Below are 19,751 nucleotides of genomic sequence, written 5' to 3'. Positions count from 1 at the left end.
CCCGGCACCGTGCGCGCCCGCGGGAGGCCGCGTACGCGCAGGCGCGGCTGCGGTCCAGGAGTGCGGCGCTGGCGGGAATCCCGGGACCCGGCCCAGCAGTGGGGACTCCTGGAGAGGTCCTGTCGGCAGCTGGAAGCAGGTCCTGGGGGGCCAGGGCCCTCCCGAGCGTGAGCCTGGGTCTGACTATCAGGAGCACCCTGGGCGACGTGAAGATGTGAGCCTCAGGGGGAGGTCGTGGTCTGAGGAAGAGAGTGTGTGCGTTTGCACGGGTGCAGGTGTGTGCCCGTGCGTGCACGATCGTGTGTGTGTGTGTGTGTGCACTTGTCTACATGTGGGCAGAGATGGGACACGAGCAAGCACAGAAGTCCCCTGGGGGCACAAGCTCTGGACCCCTGGGACGGTGCCTCTGAGCTCCCAGCCACATGCACACCCTGACACCCAGGAGTGCTCACACTGCGCCTTGCTGGCCCCCCACCCCGAGATGGCTGGACCGTCTTCACGGGGCCGGGCCTCAGGCCTGGAGAGCACCTGCCCCCCCCTGTGGGCGGTGGGGTGGAGGACAGATACCTTTGGGTGTCCCCTAGGAGTGAGAGCGCGCATGCCGGCAGAGCCTGGAGGGCTGTGGGCTGTTAAGTTTTGCTCGGGTGACACCCCAGAAGCAGTGACGGCAGTAACGGGATCCTGAGCACCGGGCTGTCTGCTGTGAAGGCGGCTGTGGTGTGTCTGACAGCTGCAGAGGGGGCCCCCATGTTTCCCAGGCAGGCAGGCTGGAGAAGGCGGGCGAATCCCGGGCCCCCCTCCAAGGGGTGGCTGGTTTGCACCATCAGGAAAGAAAGGAAAATAGAGAAGAGACAAGCCCTGCTCCCAGCACCCCGTCACGGCCCGGCTTCTGAGCCAGGGGTCCCCGCGTGGACTCAATGCCTCTCAGGATCTTTGTGGCAAAGGAGGTACGGGGTACTCGTTTGTCTCGTCCTGCGCTTTGGCTGCTGTGTCCCACTGGGAAGGTGCCCGGCCACTCACCAGGCCACCTTCATGTCCACAGGGTCCATCCAAGCACAGAGACTCTTGGAGACTGAGCTACATCCCCCCAACTTCATGTCCTGAAGCCCTAACCCCAGCACCTCAGAGGTGACGGTGGTTGGACACGGGGCCTTGACAGAGGTGATGAAGGTTAGGTAGGGGTCAGGCGGAGTCCTTACCCAGTCTGCCTGGCATCCTCTCAGGAAGAGGCGATCAGGACACAGACATGCGCAGAGGGACGGCCCTGGGGACACGGGAGGAGACGGCCGTGCCATGCCAAATGAGAGGACTCAGACGGAACCGCCTGCTGAAGTTTTGATCTTGAACTTCCGGCCTCCAGACTGTGAGAAATACGTTTCTGTTGTCTGGCCCTGTCTGCGGTGCTGCGGTACAGAGCCCCCGCGGGCTCACGCAGAGACTGCAGTGCACAGGGGGCAAACGCCCCGCCCCGGCTCCCTGCCAGGCCCCGTTCAGTTCTGTCCTTTACCTCGCGTCCTGCCAGCTCAGAGCTCTCCGACGGGCACAGGAAAACTCGCCATATGGCTGGAGGGCAGGTGAGGCTGAGACGGGCTCAGAGCCCCAAAGCGGTCCTCCCAGAATGCACGGTGCGTGTGCACGTGAGCATGCGTGTGTACATGCGTGCACGTGTGTGTGCGTGTGCCTGTGCACGCGCGTTGGCGGCCGTCTGCGCTGGGCAAGGCCCCACCCCTCCCTCAGGGAGCACGGCGGGCGGGAAGGTGTGTGGGGACTGGCACTCGGAGCTGCCACGCAGCCGTGAAACGGCCGTGACACGGAGGGGTTGACCGGGAGCAACGGCTGTGGCAGGTGATTCAGGGGGAGGAGCATGGGAGGTCGTTAAAAAATAAAGACAACAAAATCGTATATATATTTCCCCACATTTGGATGAGATTAAAGGAAAAAGGCAAGGCGTGAGCCATTGCGTCACCGTCGGTGACCTGACGGGGCCGGGGGAAGGAGATCGAGTTCTTTCAGTGCTTGGACCTGTATTCCAAGGGCTCTTAGCCTGCAAGTGACTCTGGTCTCAGAGAAGCCAACAAGGGAGCAGGAGCGGCAGCCGGGGGCAGAACCGGGGGGGTGGGGGCCCCGCGTCACAATGCGCGTGACCGCGACTGGGCTCCCTGGGCCCTGGATCTGCCCGCGAACCCTGTGCATATGGGCGCTTTCTGGAAAGACGGAGACTGGAGGTATCGAGGCCCCCAAAGGGCGCGCGTACCCCGAGTCGAGAAGCCCGGAGTCGGAAGCTCGGCCCGTGGGCCCGAGGGAGGCAGTCCCCGCCCGAAAGTCCCCGCGGTCCTTGCGGACAGGTCAGGCACGGCGTCCCCGCCTCTGGGGAACCTGGGCTCGGTCCCATTTCTCAACCCCGGAAGGTCTTGGCTTCCCCCCGCCCCCCACCCCACCCCTGCCCGCCATTCCCTTTGGAAAAACCCCTCCACCACTGCCGCGTGTCTGAAGCGTCCCATCGGGTCCCCAAGCTGGGTGGCCCCCCGTGCAGCCGCCTGCGCTTGCGTCCGATTCCGCGGCAAAGGCGCTGAGGCTTCATCTGGGTGACACAGCTGCACTCGTAAAAACGGCGGCGATTAAAAAGGCCCCTGCCCGGTACGAGCCGCAGCATCTAATTGGCTTCTCGGGGACTTTTTTTATGATTATTATTTGCTCGGGGAACTGTTCATTTGAGCAAACGATATTAAATGACTATTGTCTCCGTCTTTAAGGAATTACCGGCTGAAAAACAACGCGGAGACGTCAGTGCCGCGTGACAGGCCGTGGACACGGGCCTGTCGAGTGTGCGATCGATAACGGGCTGGTTTCAACGGCGATGCCCCAGTTTCACAGAAGCCGCGATTGGCGGGGGTCGCGTCTCCCCCTTCACGAGCAGCACGACGAACGCGGGACCACGTGGGAACGCGTCTCAGACGCGTCCATGTGAAGGGTGTGAGGTTCTGAGCATCTGCGGAGTGAAAAGAACAGTGTGTGGGGGGCGGAGCGGGGCGTTAGGGGGGCGGAGCCGTGGGCGGGGCGTTAGGGAGGGGCGGGCAGGAGGCGTGGGCGGGGCGTTAGGGAGGGAGTGAGCGGGGCGTTAGGATGAGCCCTTGCCTCCCCCGTACCCCAACCCGTGTGGGGCTCAGAGAGGGCTTCTGAGCCCTGCAGTGGGGTCTCCTGGGCCCTTCCCAGACCAGACACATTGGAATCTCGGGGGTGAGGCCTGTGGGCTCGATGGTTAAAACTGACGGGTGTCAGAGTCGCTGCTGTGAGCCTTCAGCTTCTGCCGTGAGGGTTACGTGAATCGACGCATGTAGAGCCCATGACGTGGTTGCTCTCAGCGTCGTTAGCAGGTGGGGACACCGCGCCCAGCTCTGCCAGCTCAGAGCGTGCCCAGACACCTGCAGAACGCCTGCCAGCACCACGGCGATCACGGCTAGATGGATGGGGGCTCCCAGCCGCATGCCTGAGCCCCCAGGGCAAGAGGTGCAGGGTCTGGAGACACTCTGGTTGTCACATCCAGGGGAGGGTGCTACAGACATGCAGCAGGCGGAGGCTGGGGTGCTGCCCCACGTCCCACAGTGCACAGGACGCCCCAAGGTCATCGAGGACGAGGTGAAAGTCTCTGGGGAAGGAGACTGATGACAGGGCAGAGGGAAGGGTCAGGCCGAGCCAGGGAGTCAGGACGTGAGGATCCTGGGGCCGGGTGACGCTTGTGGAGCCCGGACCCCTCGCTTTTCTTGTCCCCAGTCAGCGGGCATGACCGGCCTGCATGGCCAGGCCCAGCTGTGTGCCAGCTGCTCCCCACCGCCCACGAGAGCCCTGTGACACTTGCATCCGGACGCCACGTGAGAGCTGGCACTTCAGGGCCGGGTCCAGGGGCTGAGCCGGGCAACTCAGGCCCCGGCCTCCACACCGCCCTCTGACCACCAACTTCCTTCGCTCGCTCGACCGCCCTCACCGGACGCTGGCCGAGCCCCCACGGAGGCCTCTGGAGCTTGGCTCTGGGTCTGGACGATGAGAGCAGCTCCGGGAGACAAGCTGGCCAGCAGGAGATCTGACAGGGGGGCCGCCTACCGCCAGGACGCACTGAGCCTCACGCACTGTGCACGTGGCCTGCTCTCCTGTCTCCCTCTACGAAGGCATGAGCTTGTAGCCACGCTCGTGGAGCACCTGCTTTCCCGGGGCCTGGGACGCATGGGCGGTCGATGTCCACCGCGCATGAGTGGTGTCGTCTCATCTTATTCACGAGGACCTGCTGGCTGAGAGCCTGGCTGCCTGTGCATCACACCCAGCTAGTGGTTAACAAGTGAGCAAGGCCGAGGCCAGCCAGGTGGCCAGCAGGCCTGCGACTTATAGCAGCTGTCACTGTGGTGGGATCCGGTGACAGGATGAGGGGCCTCAGGCCTGTGGCCGGTCCATCCTGGGCAGTGTGAGTGTTGGGGCAATTGGGGGAACCAGGCAGGGTCCCCCAGGAGATGAGGATTGCTCTGCACTGAGGGGTCAGGGCCAAGGTCAGCGCATGGCTGTGGGCAAATCCAGGGTCTGTTCAAGCTCCTCCTTGTTCACAGTTCAGTCTTGAAAGCAGGAGAAAAAGATGGGGCTCCTCCCTCTCCCCCTATTCCGGCCTCCTCAGCTCCCAAACCTGTGGGTTGTCAACCCAGCTCTAATGAGAGGCCTCCACAGGTGACACACACAGAGACAGCTCTAACTTCTCCGTCCCGGACGCCTTCAGTGAGCCATGAAAAGCCTGGGTGGTTTTCATCATGATCCTGAGGCACTGGCCTGCTGCCAAGCGCCTCTGGGGAGAAAACCTGACATGTGGCACGCACGGATGAGCAGCAGGTTTGGGGACTGGAAGCTTCAAAAACGGGGCGGAGGGAGAGGGCTCCGAGGCTTATCTGGGAGGACGAGGTGTGTGTCACCCAACAGCCAGCTCGCGGAGCGTCCTGCGGCTGGCCCCGCCACCACCCGGCCCATCGGCTCAGGCGGGAAGCGGCGCAGTGCGGAGAAAGTTCAGAACCACGAACAGGTGCTCGCAGCCCGCGGAGCCCCAGACTGAAAACAACAGGTCAGAGGTCCCTTCGTGACAGAAGTCGATCAGCCCAGTGTACCCCGCGATCGCGATCTATCTGCAGGGTTTCAAATGCCCTTTGCTGTGATGTCCCTGGAACTGTGGGGGCTTCGAGCTTCCAAGGAAAGGGTCTAAATGGTGCGACAGGACCGCCTCGGAGGCTGCGATGGGCCATCGCGGACTGTTCTAAAGCCAACCCGCATTCCTCGCTCATGCTTGGTCGGTGTGACGAAAGGGCACTGCCCCTCCCCTCCCAGGCCTTGGGCCCACGGGCACAGGAGGAGGGCTGGCTGCAGCCCAGGCGCCGGGGCCATTTCCGGGGACATCCTGAGACGGTCACCTTACCCGGAAGCCCAGGTGGCCACAGAGGGGACAGGACATGCCCTTGTGACTGCCTGGCTCCTTTGGCCCTCAGTAATTAAAGAAATAACAATTCTTACAGCCATTAAAATATTTTAATGAATACTCTTCAGTATTAAAACCTTAAAATAATTCTAAAAAAATAATTCTTGATGGCTTCTTTGAGTGGCCAAGGGGACCCCCTGTCCAGCCCCGGGCCCCTGTGGGGGCCAGCAGGAGTGCTGGTCTCCGACGCTCACCCTTCGTGCTAACTCAGACAGAGGTGGTCAGCGTCCTGTTCACAGACACAGACAAGGACTCGCGGGGGGAAGGGACCTGCAGCCACCGCTTCCAGCACGGCCGGGGCGGCTGTGAGGGTGCTGAGCCTCCCGGGGCCTGCGTGGCTGGGCTCCCTGTCAGTCAGCCTCGCCAACCATGGCTCAGAACCAAAGAGCTTTAATTATTCCCCCGGGGAAACCGTGCTCCCCTCCCCCCGCGCCCCCCACGGGAGGCAGGCGAGTTACAGAATAAAGCCAAACGCGGCCGATCCATCAGCCTCCAATGAAGACAGAGTGCCGGCCGCAGAGGGGCCCGTGGGGCAGTCATTAAGCGTGGGACGGGCTGGTTCAAATTAACTGGTTCAGCTGTGACCTCTGGTCCCCAGGAAAGGTTGGGAGTGTTGACTACACAGAGCAGAAAACCCAGCCAAGCGGACACAGTAATTGGCGGCCAGCTCAGCTGAGAGGTCCAGGAGCAGAGAGCCCCTCCTCTGCCCGAGCCCGCCTGTGGTGTCCCCGCGGCCACTCGGAAGGGGGCGCCTGGGGACCCGGCCAAGGGGTGCAAGCCGTGGGGCCGCGGGAGCCACAGCGGCGCGGGGGCCACGGGGGGTTTGGCACCTGGCGCGGGGCCGCAGAGTGACCCCTTCGCTCGAGTGGTCCCCACGGGAGCCCCAGCACCGTGTGGCTGGGACGAGCATGCGCTCGGCCACTTCCGGGTGATGCCTGCTGCCCGTCTGGTCGTTGGGACGGCCCTCAGGTGGCACTCGGTTTGGGGGTGAGGTGGCTGCTCCCTCTTTCTCTGACCTGGCTCCTCTGGCTCCAGGACCCAGGCGAGAGAGCTTCTTGCCCTCACAGGTGGTCCCCGGTCCTGGCTGTGGGGTGACCGCTCGGGTCTCCCCTGCTGGCGTCCACTGCTGCACCCATTGCCCGCCCGACACCTCCCCTTGGACACCAAACGTGGCCACAACCGATCAGTCCGAGACCCATGTGGAGACCCCCCCACGTGCTGGCGGGGCCAGTCTCCCCGCGATAAGGGCCCCCCGCCCGGGGCCCCTGTCAGGCCATCGCTCCGCCCCCCACCCCGCTCCTCTCATCCGCCACACCCATGTGGACTCTGCAGCCCCCCACCCCCGGGGTGGGTCTTTCACGCACCTCATTCGACAGTCACCTCAGCCCTGCAGGACACCCAGCTCTTGCCGGGTGGGAGCCCGTCCTCGCCGTGTCCCTCACCGTGTCCCCAGCCCCGCAGCCGTCTCCGACCCCCCTGGCCTCGCCTCCGGCACTATGCGCCATGCTCCCCGGCAGGGGCCCCCCCTGGGGTGCTCGGCCTGGCCGGTCTCCGCACACCCCGTGCCCGTCACCTGCGTGCTCCCGCCGCCCGCCACCAGCTCGCCCGGCTCTGGCTCAAGGAGCCAGAGTCCTTGTCTTTGAGGTCCGCTCTCTCGTTCTGCACGGCACTGGCTCCGCACGGCCACCTCGGTCTCCTCTGCAGCCCACAGAGAGGGAGGGACCAGCCTTCCGCACAGCGTCTCTGCCCATCCGGCCACTGCAGACCGGGGCAGCTGGCCCCGGTGCTGGAGCAGGCCAGCATGAGTCACTGCAGAGTCTCAGCCCCAAGCAGAATGTGGCCCAGGACCGGAGAGCACAGTGGTCTTGCCGTCATCTGTCCCCGGCTTTGTCGGGCATGGCTGCCTGACCAACGCGCAGGGAAGGAGAACAGAGCCACTCTGGGGCTTTGAGGGATGTGCCTGTCACCGTCCGCCAGCAAAGCTGGGGCAGACATAGCAGGGCCAAGGCAGCCACGTGCCTTCGCCCAGCCTGAGGCCAGTCGTACCGAGCAGCCAGGACGAGGACTGGCCCCCGGGCCCGTGCCTTTCCCTGCAGGGTCCCCTCGCACACCTGTGACTGTGCGAGGCTGGACGTGGCTGGGGTGGGGGACGAGGCGGGGATCCTGCCCCTCTTAGCCCAGGCTGGACATGCCACCGCGTTCCCCCGACCCTCCTGCGGCCTCAGCCCACCTTGATGTCTCGTCACACCGCTGAGCTGCTGGCGTGTGTCCTCCACGTCCGGGCTGGCTGCTCACCTGCGTCCCTGAGCCCGCTGTCCCCTCCGACCGCCCCGGGCCCCCCCGCAGGCGAGTTCGCTCCCGGTCCCTCCAGCGCCATTGCCCTGCTGGACACAGAGCTCAGCTCGGTCCCTCAGCTCAGGGCACAGCACAGCCCCAGCGTCCACGCACCCTGACATGCTCCAGGCCAGCACGGGCTCCAGGCGTTTCCAGAATGTTCTCCCAGCCTCATCTGTGGGTTGTTACTTTCCCTTCATCTCCCCGGAAAACCATCTTTAAGCCAAAAAAATTCATTCCCTCAGCTCCCTGCACGCCCGGCTCCATCTCCTCCTCACACGGGAGAAATTGCAGGCCGACCTCCCTCCCGTTCCTTCGTAGTAAAGGTTTTTTTCCGGCAGAACGCCGAACGAGGACCCATTCATTTTAAAATAAAATTAAAAAGAGACAACTGCCCGGCCGGCGGCAGTTTCTCTGCTTTCGTTAGGGGAAGAACGCGACCTCTGATCTTTCTCGTCTGGTCTTTTCCTGTCCGGCAAGGCTTCCGGCAGCTCTGTTTGCGATGGTCGCCCCTGCTCCCCGTTATCCGACGTCCTCCTGAGCAATGTCTCTGCACCGGCAAAGTTTAGGCCTCTCCTCTCCGCGCTCCCCAGCAGACGCCCCCTCAGTCAGGACTCGGATATTTATCGTTGCTCTTTAGACCGCGAGGAAGCGCCTCGGGGGTCCGGGCGACGCGGTTTCCTGCCGTACCCCGTGTCATCGTCCCTGTCCCCGTCCCCGCGCGGATCCTAAAGCCGTGACTGCGTTTGGGTTTCCCTACCACGCGGCTGTCCCCGGGCCGGAGTTCGCTGTCTCTGCGGCCCGTCTTCTGCCGCAGGGTTTCCGCCGTGGCGATTTGCATCCGAGGACGCAGTTTCTAGTGAGTTCTGGTGCAGGCGGCCGTCTCTGGGGTGCAGGAGACTCCCCAGGGAAAGGCAGACCCAAGGTCACCCGAAGCCTGCGCCGCCAAGCGCACGTGCACACTTACATGGTGGAGTTGCCCGGAGCCTGGCGCCCTCTGACCCGCCCTCCCCTCGCCCCCGGGTCACCCCTCACCCCTGGGTCACCCCTCGGCCGGTTTCTGCGGCCACGCCCCTTCGCCCTCTGTCCCGCGGCGCCACAGGAATGCGCCTCGACCTAGGTGTGCACGTGTCCTTCCCGCCGTTTGGCTCGTCCGAAAGGAAGCACGGGACACGCCGTCCCTGGGGACATGATTCATTCTCTAGTGCTGTTCGCGGACGTGTGGGACATGCACAGCCGTCCTCGACGTGAACCTACCACGCTGGCCTCGCTTTATCCCGAGGGGCATTTGGGGTTTCGGGGTGGGGCTGGCGCACGGCACGGCCGTGGGCGTTCGCTTCACGCCATCTGGGGGACCCGGACGGGCGTCCGCAGACCACAAGCCGTGGGCCTGCGCAGATCGCTCGGGAGGAACAGCTTGGCCTTCAGAACGCGTGCTCTCCACAGTGGCGGGAGGCAGGGGCGGCCCCGGCTGCGCTGGCCGACGCCCCCTCGATTTCCGCCGACGCTGGTGGTGGGTGCTGGCTCTGCTGATCCTGCCTGCCATTGTCGCTGATCTGCGATCATCATGGAAGAAGCTTAGGTCGCCTTCCTGATGCGGTGTGAGGTCGCCACGCTGAACCAACCCTCGGCCGCTGACAAATGTACCAGGAAAACAGGCTCGAGAGGAGACTCCCCAGGGAAGGGCAGACCCAAGGTCACCCGAAGCCTGCGCCGCCAAGTGCAGGGCGCGGACCAGGTCCTGGGTCTCCCAGCTCCTGCGAGCCAGCGACACCTGATTTCATCCTATTAAGCAGCCGGAATCCAATCAAGGCGTTCCATTCTTTTGTAAAACGGATAACAATGAATAACAATTAGCGTTTCTAATAAAAGCAGCGGCCCTCTGCCTGTCTCTCCGCCCCTCCCCACCCGATTCAGCCTTCGTCGCTGAGTCGTCTGGTAATTGCCTTTATGTTTCGAATAAGATTCTTCTCCGGTTCTCTGTAATTTTTGGTTTCGGTTTTATGCATCGTGGGTTGACCTCCCCACAATAGTAGATGGGGTGCCAGGCCACCCACGGCCCTACTCCCTGACCAAGTTACGGGCGTTTGATTCCTGTAACTTTGCCTAATAGACCGACATACGTCTTTTCCCACACAGTTCAGAAGCCGCCGCCGACTTCCTGTCGCTTTAGAAAGGAAGGTGTTCGCCCCGGTCCCCCGCCGAGTGGCCCTCTGCCGCCCGGACTCCTGCTGGGGCCGAGGCCGCTCCGTTCACACGTGGGGCCAGCGCGGCCGACTCCCGCCTGTGCAAAGCAGCGCACGACGCGTCCGCCAGGGCAGCCCTGCCTGCCTTCCCCAGGGGACGGCCGGGGCGCGGGCGGCTGGCCGCATTTCCACAGAGAGCGGTGTCCGGCCGGCTGACTTTCCTGCCCGCCTTCCTCTTCGCTCTTACTCCAAGGACCACCGTTTTTAAAGAATCTTCACCTGTAAAAGGATCCTATTGAGACCTCCACGGAATAGTCCCCAGAGACCTGCCATCCGGGGCCTCCGATCGCCTGCCCCCCGGGGTGCCCACTGTGGGGTGCCGTCCTGGGACCTGCCCCCCTGGTGTGACCCCCTCTCCCAACTTCCCGCCACCTCCTCCGCTTTGCCGGAGCGACCCTCAAAGGAGCAAGAGAGAAAGCGTGGGACACACCGCGCCGGGGTTTTAATCATGAGAAATTTCTAGGAAATCGGAACTTAGCTTAGAATCTGTGTGTTACAACCATTTCTGTTTTCCACGCTCCAGCGCCTGTGAGCGACTTTGGTTTGTAGCGGGATCGGCCGACAGCCCGGGGGCCAAACCCCGTCCGCCGCTGTTCCGTGAGCAAAGCTTCGGGGCAGAGCTTCGCCTACGTGTTTGTCTCTCGCCTACGACCGCACATCTCTGCGTGATGGAGTCGGGGGCTGTGACAGTCTGGACAGCGTGCGACACCCGGACACCGACCCTGCCGTATAGCAGCTCTGCCCGACAGAACTTTCTGGAGGATGGCAGTGTTCCGTGTCTGTGCCGTCCAATGTGGGAGCCACTGGCCACCACGGGCTGCCGGGCACGTGTCATGTGTCTAGTGCCACCGAGGAACCGATTCTTTAATTGTATCTAATTTAACGTGAACTTAAACCCCACATCTGGGAGTGGCTGCCATTCTGGCTGCTGGAGATGGAGCCAGGCCTCGGGGGACGTCGGGTCACGGTGTGGCCGACATGGAGGCGGGCTGAGAGGCAGACCCGCCAGGACGCAGGAGCCCGGTAAGGAGGCCTGGATCCCCCACTCCAGGGGGGGACCCCCCGTCACCTGCCCTGGAGCCTCTGCGCCCTGCTGGTGGTGTGGGGAGGCGCTGTCCTTTCACGCTAGGTGGGGACGAAAGGGAGGACGGCAAGGTGGCTCCTCTCGTGGCCACCGCTGCTGTAGACGGGACTGGGGCGGGGGCTGTCAGTCTGCAATTCCGGGAAGAAATTCTCTCCGCCACCTGTTAGCAGGATGACCTTGAACAAGCCACTTCTTTGACCTTCCGCGTAGACCTCCACCAGACGCAGACGCCCCGCTTAGGGTTCTGCCGACGGCTGGATAAAGCACCGCATCCGCCGCGCCCGATGACGCACGCGGTGTCCCCAGGCTGCACCCCGTGTCTGAGCCCGGTGGGATACCTGTGCACGCTGCCGTAAAGGCGCAGCCTTAATGACGGTGGGCGAGGTGACCCGCAGCCTCGGTCCGTAACCGCGTGGCGAGCACCCGGCTGCGGGCACCGGCATTTCCCAGCTCTCCCGAGTACCACAGGGTGACGCCGGCTTCTCTGCGTGGCTTTGTGACGTCCCCTCGCTTGTTCTCGGTGGCCCGGGTCAGAGAATGCAGCGTGTCCACACACGCACACACGTGCACAGACGCACTCACACGCACACGCGCACACGCACGCACCACCGAGCGACACCCCCAGCTCCGCCCGCCCTCTCCCCACGCCGGGCACCCTGTCTCCCCGACGACCTGACCCACTTCCTCCTCACGGTCCCGTCTCCAGCCACCCATGCCGTGCGCACGGCTGCTTGCCGCGTCCCACCCGCAGCCCAAGCTCCCCTTGTCCTGCGTCGTCTCTCGGGTGAGCGCGGAGGTGAGTGACGGGCATTTTCGCTCTTCGCTTCCAAGAAGAGGTGAAAAATTAGTGAACAGGCGGCAAAGCTGACGAGGCGTCGGTCCCGGGTGGGCTCGTCTGTAATTAAAACTCACCCCGTCTGCGTTCTGCCCGGCGCAGCTGCCCCCGCAAAACGTCCGGGGGTGCCCGCCTGCTAATGAGGATGCCAGCTAATTACTCGCAAAACGATGAAGAAATCTCGCTGGGACAACCGAGGGGGCTCGGCGGGGGGCTCGTCCGCCGCCTCCCAGGCCTCTCATCCTGCCAGCACAGCGTCGCTTCTGAGGACGGTGACATGGCCGGCAGACAGGACGCCAAGGCCGGGGCCCAGCGCGGGGCGGCGAGGCCTCTGCCGCCGGAGGGTGGACGGAGGCTCTGGTGGGCCACGTTTATCTCCCAGCCCCGAGGAGACTCATGGGTCCTACCACCGGGAAGATGGCCCCCCGGCCTGGCAAGACCCCTGTGCTTGTCTCACCTCCGGCAAGTCTCGGAGCTGCGATGGGGTCTGGGAGGGTGACCGCTGGCCCGTCACGGGGTCTGGGAGGGTGACCGCTGGCCCGTCACGGGCTGTCTCGAGCTCCTCGCTGCTGGGCGGTCAGGTGAGGTGGTGGGTGAGGGCCGGTTCGGGTCCTGGGGCTGGGGCTAGGGGCTCTGGACAGGGACAGAACGGAGCTCTGTGGCGGGCCACTCCGGCCCTGCCCAGGAGCGCCCACAGGGAGCGGCTGGTGGGCGGGAGAGAGACCAGGAGGCTGGCGACGTGCAGCTGCCCGCTGCCCTGCAGAGCCTGCTCCTGTTCATCGCTTCAGGGAGGAAACCGAAGGTCCCCTGCTTCCCACTCTGTGCTGGGGCCTCGTCCCCACCCCCGGGAAGCACAGAGCCTGCCTCCTGGAGGCGAGTCCTCCTGACTCACCCCTGCCTTCCAGAAGGAGCCCCCCGCCCCTCCGAACTCAGACTCCCCCAGACGGTGCTCCCCGCCCTGACCAGCTCTGCATCCTTCGGCCGAGGGGTCCACAGCGGGCGGGTGCTGGACACCAGCTCATTGTCACCATCTTCCCCTGGGACACCATGCCACACCACATGTACCACACACACGCACACGTGTACCACACACACACCATATCTACCACACGCATGGAGCGCACACCACACATACACCACACACACGCACACGTGTACCACACACACACATCTACCACACGCATGGAGCACACACCACACACACACCACACACACGCACACGTGTACCACACACACACCATATCTACCACACGCATGGAGCGCACACCACACACACAACACACACACAACCTTCTTTTCAATCAACACCCGTCTGACAAGCCCTGATGTCGGCTGATTCGAAACAGCCCAGTTTGAAGCCGTCACTGGACGGTGTTTTCTTTGATTTTGCTTCTAATTATGAGCCTCTCAGCAGGGGCCTCCAGCTGTCCCGCTTGCCTCCCTGGCTGTGAAAGACTGTGGCTGTCACATGCCCCCCTCTCCACAACCCATGACCGTCATTCCCAGGGGCCCAGGGAACAGAGGCAGGGTCACCTCGCCTCGGTGCTTCAGAGGCCTCCCCAGTGGTAGAAAGCAAGGTGACATTTCCCACGTCCCTCCTCCTGACCCCTGCTCTGTCCTATGTCCCAGGCGTCTGTCTTAGAAGTCTCCGAGGCTCCCGGTGGAGCGCCCACAGCCCCAGCGTCCGAGGGGATCCCGGCCTCTTGGCAACAGGCCCCAGGCTGCAGTAACAGCCCCTCTGTGCTGGTTCGTCACCTTATGACCCTTTATCCCTGAACGTCACACCGACTTCATCCCCACGTCACGGACAGGACACAGGGAGCCAGGCCCTGAAAGCGCTAAGTGATGAGCAAACCCCGACTTCGGGCCCTGGCCCGGGGTCCCCCCGCCTCCAGGCAGGCTGCGATGCCAACGCCCCACACGCGTCTGGCATTCGGGCTGCGGGGCAGCCGCCTCACGGAGCTGAGCGAAGCTCGTTCACCGGTCCTTCTATATATTTTTTTACAGTTAACCATTTTTAAAAACTTTATTTTGAAGTCATCATCGATTCTCAGGACGTTGCAGAGACGGTGCAGAGAGGTCCCGGGTCCCCCTCCCCACCCCCGGCTTCTGACAGCACACGGAGGACGCGGTCGACGCCAGACCCTGATACCGGAACGGGACGTGTGCGGTTCCGTGACGCCCGTCACACGTGTCTCTCCGTGTAACCGCCGCCGAAATCGGGCTACGTCCGACCCGTCGCCACGGCGGCCGTGGGGCACCCCGCATGCCCCCACCGTCTCGCCGACCCCCCGGCCAGCGCTGACCCGTTTTCCGTCTCCACGACTCGGTCATTTCGAGAGCTGCGGCTCCCTCGGACACCGAGGTCAGGCCGAGCTGTGTCCTGCTCAGACCTTTATGCAGCCTCTTCCGCCACTTCAGGTGACCGAGTCGCCAGTGGCTTCTGAGCAGCGTCACCCTCTCAGAGCGCTCAGGGGCGCGTTCCCCAGAAACGTCACCCCCACGGGGTCGCACGGCCCCGACCCTCCGTCAGGCGCCGCTCAGCGCGTCTCGATGAGCCCGACGAGCCTGCGCTCACGCTAATGACCGTGATTACGCGCGCGCACAGGTGTTTCTATCCGGCCTTATTTCAAAACGTTTTATGGAAAGCGTAGACACTGTCACTGTCCAGCTAAATATTTCAAATGCAGACTTACTCATTGCCATAAAAGCGTCTGACACCTTCGCCGAGTCTTCCGGTTAGCTGTGCCTAAGCGTTTACACGTAGAATGACGTATTGTTTTTCCATAAATTACTCTTTCTATTTCTCCTGTATACAATGGGGTGGGGGTGTGGATTATGTTAATTTTTTTAAAAAAATGACACGTGCCAGGTAGGTTGTGTTGCCCGTGATTTTCGCGTCGGGAGAATACGGGGTGTGTTCACAGGATTTGTAGCAGGAGGGTTTGCTGGGTCTCAGGGGCCGGGTGGGACTTCTGGGACCTGGGCACCCACGCTGCGTCCTCGCTGGCCGCGCCGAGCTGCCGTCCAGGGGGGCTGGACGTCTTTCGAGGCTGTTGCCACTTGGGGTCCTCTTTGACGAACCGAAATTCATACTCTTTGTCTAATTTTTCTCCTGTATTATTTACTTTATTCTTATTGATTGGTGAAAGTTATTTACATATTCTGGACACGAGTGCTTTGCTATATATACTTAAACTATTCCTCCTTTTTTTTTTCATTGCATTTTAGGGGGGCTGGACGTCTTTCGAGGCTGTTGCCACTTGGGGTCCTCTTTGACGAACCGAAATTCATACTCTTTGTCTAATTTTTCTCCTGTATTATTTACTTTATTCTTATTGATTGGTGAAAGTTATTTACATATTCTGGACACGAGTGCTTTGCTATATATACTTACACTATTCCTCCTTTTTTTTTTCATTGCGTTTTTGGGGTGTGTGTGTGTGTGCGCGTGCGCCGAAGTGTTTTATCTGTTATAGTTACAGTCACCAATCTTTTGCGTCCGGCGCCTTCTCTTCGATGCTAATAAATTATTTCTTATTCTTAGGTAATAACGATAACATCCTAAAATTCTTTCGAGAAGTTTTAAAGGCTTTTGAAAAAACGTTTGTGTCTTTAACCATGTGGAACTCATTACACTGAATAGGGTGAGGAAGAGAAGCTGATATTTTTCTGATGAGAAGTCCCCATCTTCAGTCATCCGCCCACGCCTCACTAATTCGTCTCTCTCTCTACTTATCACCAAATTGCCACACGCACGTCACTCCGTTTCAGGGCTGTTCTGTGTTCTGACCGTGGCCTTCGATGGCTCTGGAATTCCTCGAACCAACATGGCCCAGTTTTGTGTTTCTTGATTTTTAATGTGCAAGTCTCTCCTCCGTAAACTTATTTCCTTCACAATTCTTCCTGGAGTTTTACTCCCCCGTATGAATTGGGGAATTGGTTTGTTGGTCTTTAATAACCATCCTGTTGGGCTCCTGATTGGGATGCCGTCGAATTTATACCTTAATTTGGAGAGAATTGTGGTTCTTGTGTTATTAAGTCTATCCATCTATGAAAATCTCTTCATTTATTCAGATCTTTTATTATGTCCTTCGATAGACTTGGTAAATTCTCGTGCCTCTTTTATCACATTTATTCCCAGGTAACATAAGTTGTTGTGCTATCGCGAGTGAAAAATTTTTTCTATTACATTTCTTATTTGCTATATTTATGGTACATGGGCACGGTATTGATTTTTTTTAATGTCGGTTCTCTATCCACCTGCTCTGTTTTTATGTGTCGATCACCGAATCCTGGACCCCTGATGATTTCTCTTCTCGGCTCTAATAATTCGTCCAGATGTTCCCGGACTATTACGTAGTCCGCGGACCGCCACGGTTTTCTCTCTTTCCATCGTCTGCCCTCTTCCCCTTTCTTCTGGCAGAGATTAGAGCGTCCAGCGCAATGTCGCCTGTTAGCACCGAGGAGTCAGTCCTACCTCTTCCTGACGGAAGCAGAGTTGCTTCTCCACCGATGTTCTTACATTCGATTTTACATATTAATTTTAGAGTAGTTTTATGAGGATTAGTATCCTATACCTTTATTTTAACCTTTTTATATACAGACGGATAAGTTCCATTTATATCCCAATTGTGTATGTTTTTGAATACATTCGCATCTATTATAATCGATTACTGTCATACCAGACTGATTTCTAGCGTCTTATTTTGATTTTACTATTGAAAAAAATTTTTTCATCCTTTCTTGCCTTCTGTTGGATTAATGCCTTTGAACTTTTATGTCTCGGCAGGTTTGGCAATGATGAATATATTTCCAAAATTTTAGTGGTTAATTAAAATTATAATACTTAGGATTAATTTTTTAAATTACCAGAATTATAGAGGCATTCAGAAGTTTCATCTTCCTGCCGTTCGTGATCAGGAAATTTCCACGCTTTAAGCACGGAATGCAGCTTTTCATTTTTTAATTGTTGGGTAGTGCTTTATTTTACCTTCTTTTTGTAAGCATGACAAATTAGTGGGATTTTTTTTTTTTTAATAGTTAGTAGTGAATTATATTTACAAACATATTTTTTCAGTCGATGGACCCATTTTGTTACCTGGATGTTAACTAATTTCTCTTTTTTTTTTATCTTCCTGCCGTTCGTGATCAGGAAATTTCCACGCTTTAAGCACGGAATGCAGCTTTTCATTTTTTAATTGTTGGGTAGTGCTTTATTTTACCTTCTTTTTGTAAGCATGACAAATTAGTGGGATTTTTTTTTTTTTAATAGTTAGTAGTGAATTATATTTACAAACATATTTTTTCAGTCGATGGACCCATTTTGTTACCTGGATGTTAACTAATTTCTCCTGTGTTTTTTTTTTTTTTTGATCTTTGCTGAATTATATTATTCGTTAGTTCTTTCAGTGCGGCCGAGAACCCCTCTCAGCCCTTGTGTATCTGAAAAGTCTTGATTTTGTTCTCCTTGAAGGATAGCCTGGTTGGGTATAGAACTGCAGACCGGACATTCTGTGTCCTCGGCAGTTTGAATGAGTTACCACATTGCCTCCCAGTATCCCCTGTGGCTGGTCATAAATATGTCTGTATTTCCTTGTTGCTTTTAAGGTTTTCTCTTTGGAGTTTTGCGATTCCATGAAAATATGTCTTGTCGTGGGGTTGTGTGAACTTATCCCGCTTAGGACGCACTGGGCTTCTCTCAGCTGAGGACTTCACGGTTCTCGAATAACCATGGCCCACGTGGCTCTCAGTCAACGTCCTCAAGTCACCTTCATGCATAAAGCTGTTTATCCTTAACTAGATTACGGGCTGCCGGAGGCTGAGGCTCGCTCTTCCTTTGGGACCCAGTTTCCAGGGAGGGGCTGCATCTCCCCGTCTCGTCGGGGGCTCCTTGGGGTGCAGCCCACCTTCCCACCCATTCGCTCCTCAGTGGGCCCTGCTGTGTGCCAGGCACGGGTGGGGATTCTGAGCTGAATCTGACAGGGCTGAGGGGCCTATATCGTGTGGTCATGGGTACGGAGGGCGCTTTGAAACGTGGGACGCACGGGGAGGGTCTCTGGGGTCGGGAAGGCTGGGACCCTGGCGTGGGGGGTGGTTCTGGGCAGAGGCAGCAACCCCACACGGTGCGAGGCGGGCTGAGTCACTAGTGAGGTCCGAGGGTGCGGCTGGCTGCTGCCTTCGTCCTGGGGGTGACAGGACGAATATTGAGGCTCAAAGGCAGATGCCGGTGTCTCGGGCGGAGTCTCTCCATGGTGACCTGCGTCCCAGGCGTCTGCAGACTCCGGGCTGAGTGGGGCCTGAGACTCTGCATTCTTTACTAGCTTCCAGGCGATGCTGACCATCCCGCAGCCGGTCGGGAGGGCGAAGACAGCCAGACACAGCGGGGCCCAGCAGGGGCCAGCTTCAGGACCAGCCAGGACGGACGCCGCCGTCCCCCTGCCGGTTCGTGCCGGGGCCTCGGGGGGCTCACCCGGGCCGGGAGCTCTCCTGCCTTCCGCCTGTGCTCATTCGTTTACTTACTCCATCCTTTGCTCTTGCGGCTGAGGACTTCCATCTTCCTTTGCTTCTAAAGTGTCCGCAGCCACGACCTCCACGAGTACCTCCCCTAATTCTCTCCTGGGACACCGTGGGGAGCTTCTCCATCCAGCTCCCGAGCCGCGCCCTCTGCGGCTGACCGCGCACGTGTAACTAGGCGGGCGGCTCCTGGAAGAAACATTCAGAAGGACGCGCATTGTTGGGAGCGCCGGGCCCGACGTGGGCGGCGGTCGGCCTGTCCGGGATGAGCGGGCAGAGCCCGGACCAGAGCCGGCGAGTGACGCAGGAGCTGTGAGCTCCCGTCCCGCAGCCCAGAGTCTGGAGGCTGAGTGGGGCTGGGGCTGGCGAGCAGCAGTCGCCGTGGGGCCTGGGGGAGGCAAGTTCACGTCTCTGTGCCCTCAAACCAAACCGTGGGGCATTCCGGGGTGGGCCCTGGGGGGGAGGCGAGGAGGCTGCCGGCTGACGGTGCCGAGCCGCATGATGGAGGGCTCCGCCAGGCCCCGCGTAATCTGAAATGAAAGAAGATGGAATGTGTGCAAATGTATCGCGGTGTTAATGGGACCCGTCAGCCCCACAGCCCGAACCCGCTCGGCGAGGCCCAGATCAGGGGCAGCAGCTCCGGCTGGCAGTGTGTCCCCTCTGCCCTCTGGCCGGCCCGAGGGCTCAAACGGCAGAACGAAGCCAGGCCGGGGTGGACCACAGCCAGCCTCTGCTGCTTCCTCCGCCTGGTCCTCCCTCCCCGCCCCCCGCCAGAGGCACAGCCCCCGCCCCAGAACTGGCTTCCTGCTCCGCCCTCTGGCACCTCCTGGCCCGCGACGCCCTGGCCTCAGTGGCCAGTCTCCCTCTCCCCGTTCCAGGCAGATTTCCGGGCAGCGAAGACGCATTTCTCAAGGGGACCCTGCTGGCCCCTGCTTCGATTTCCTGGGGGGACAATCAGAGTTTGTAAGAGACCGTTAGACCCTGGGCGAACCTCTCTGAGGCCGGAGGCCGGGCTGTGCGGGGGTTCGCAGAGAACGTGGCGTCCCCGAGGGGACATCTGTGGGTGCCGCTCCGGCCTCCGTGCCCAGTTCCTCCTGAAACTCCCCTCCCTTCCCCCCCCCCGGCCACCTGTAGAAGCCACTTCTCTCTCATTCTGACCACGTGTGTGGCCGGTCCCTCCCTGATGCCAGAGACGAGCAGGGGACGCAGGCCTAGGTGACCACAAGGTCGGCTCAA

Source organism: Pteropus alecto, unplaced genomic scaffold, assembly GCF_000325575.1.
Source record: "Pteropus alecto unplaced genomic scaffold, ASM32557v1 scaffold105, whole genome shotgun sequence".
In the NCBI taxonomy this organism is placed as follows: domain Eukaryota; kingdom Metazoa; phylum Chordata; class Mammalia; order Chiroptera; family Pteropodidae; genus Pteropus; species Pteropus alecto.
The sequence above is the reverse complement of the archived record's forward strand: the minus strand, read 5'-3'. Positions refer to the sequence as shown.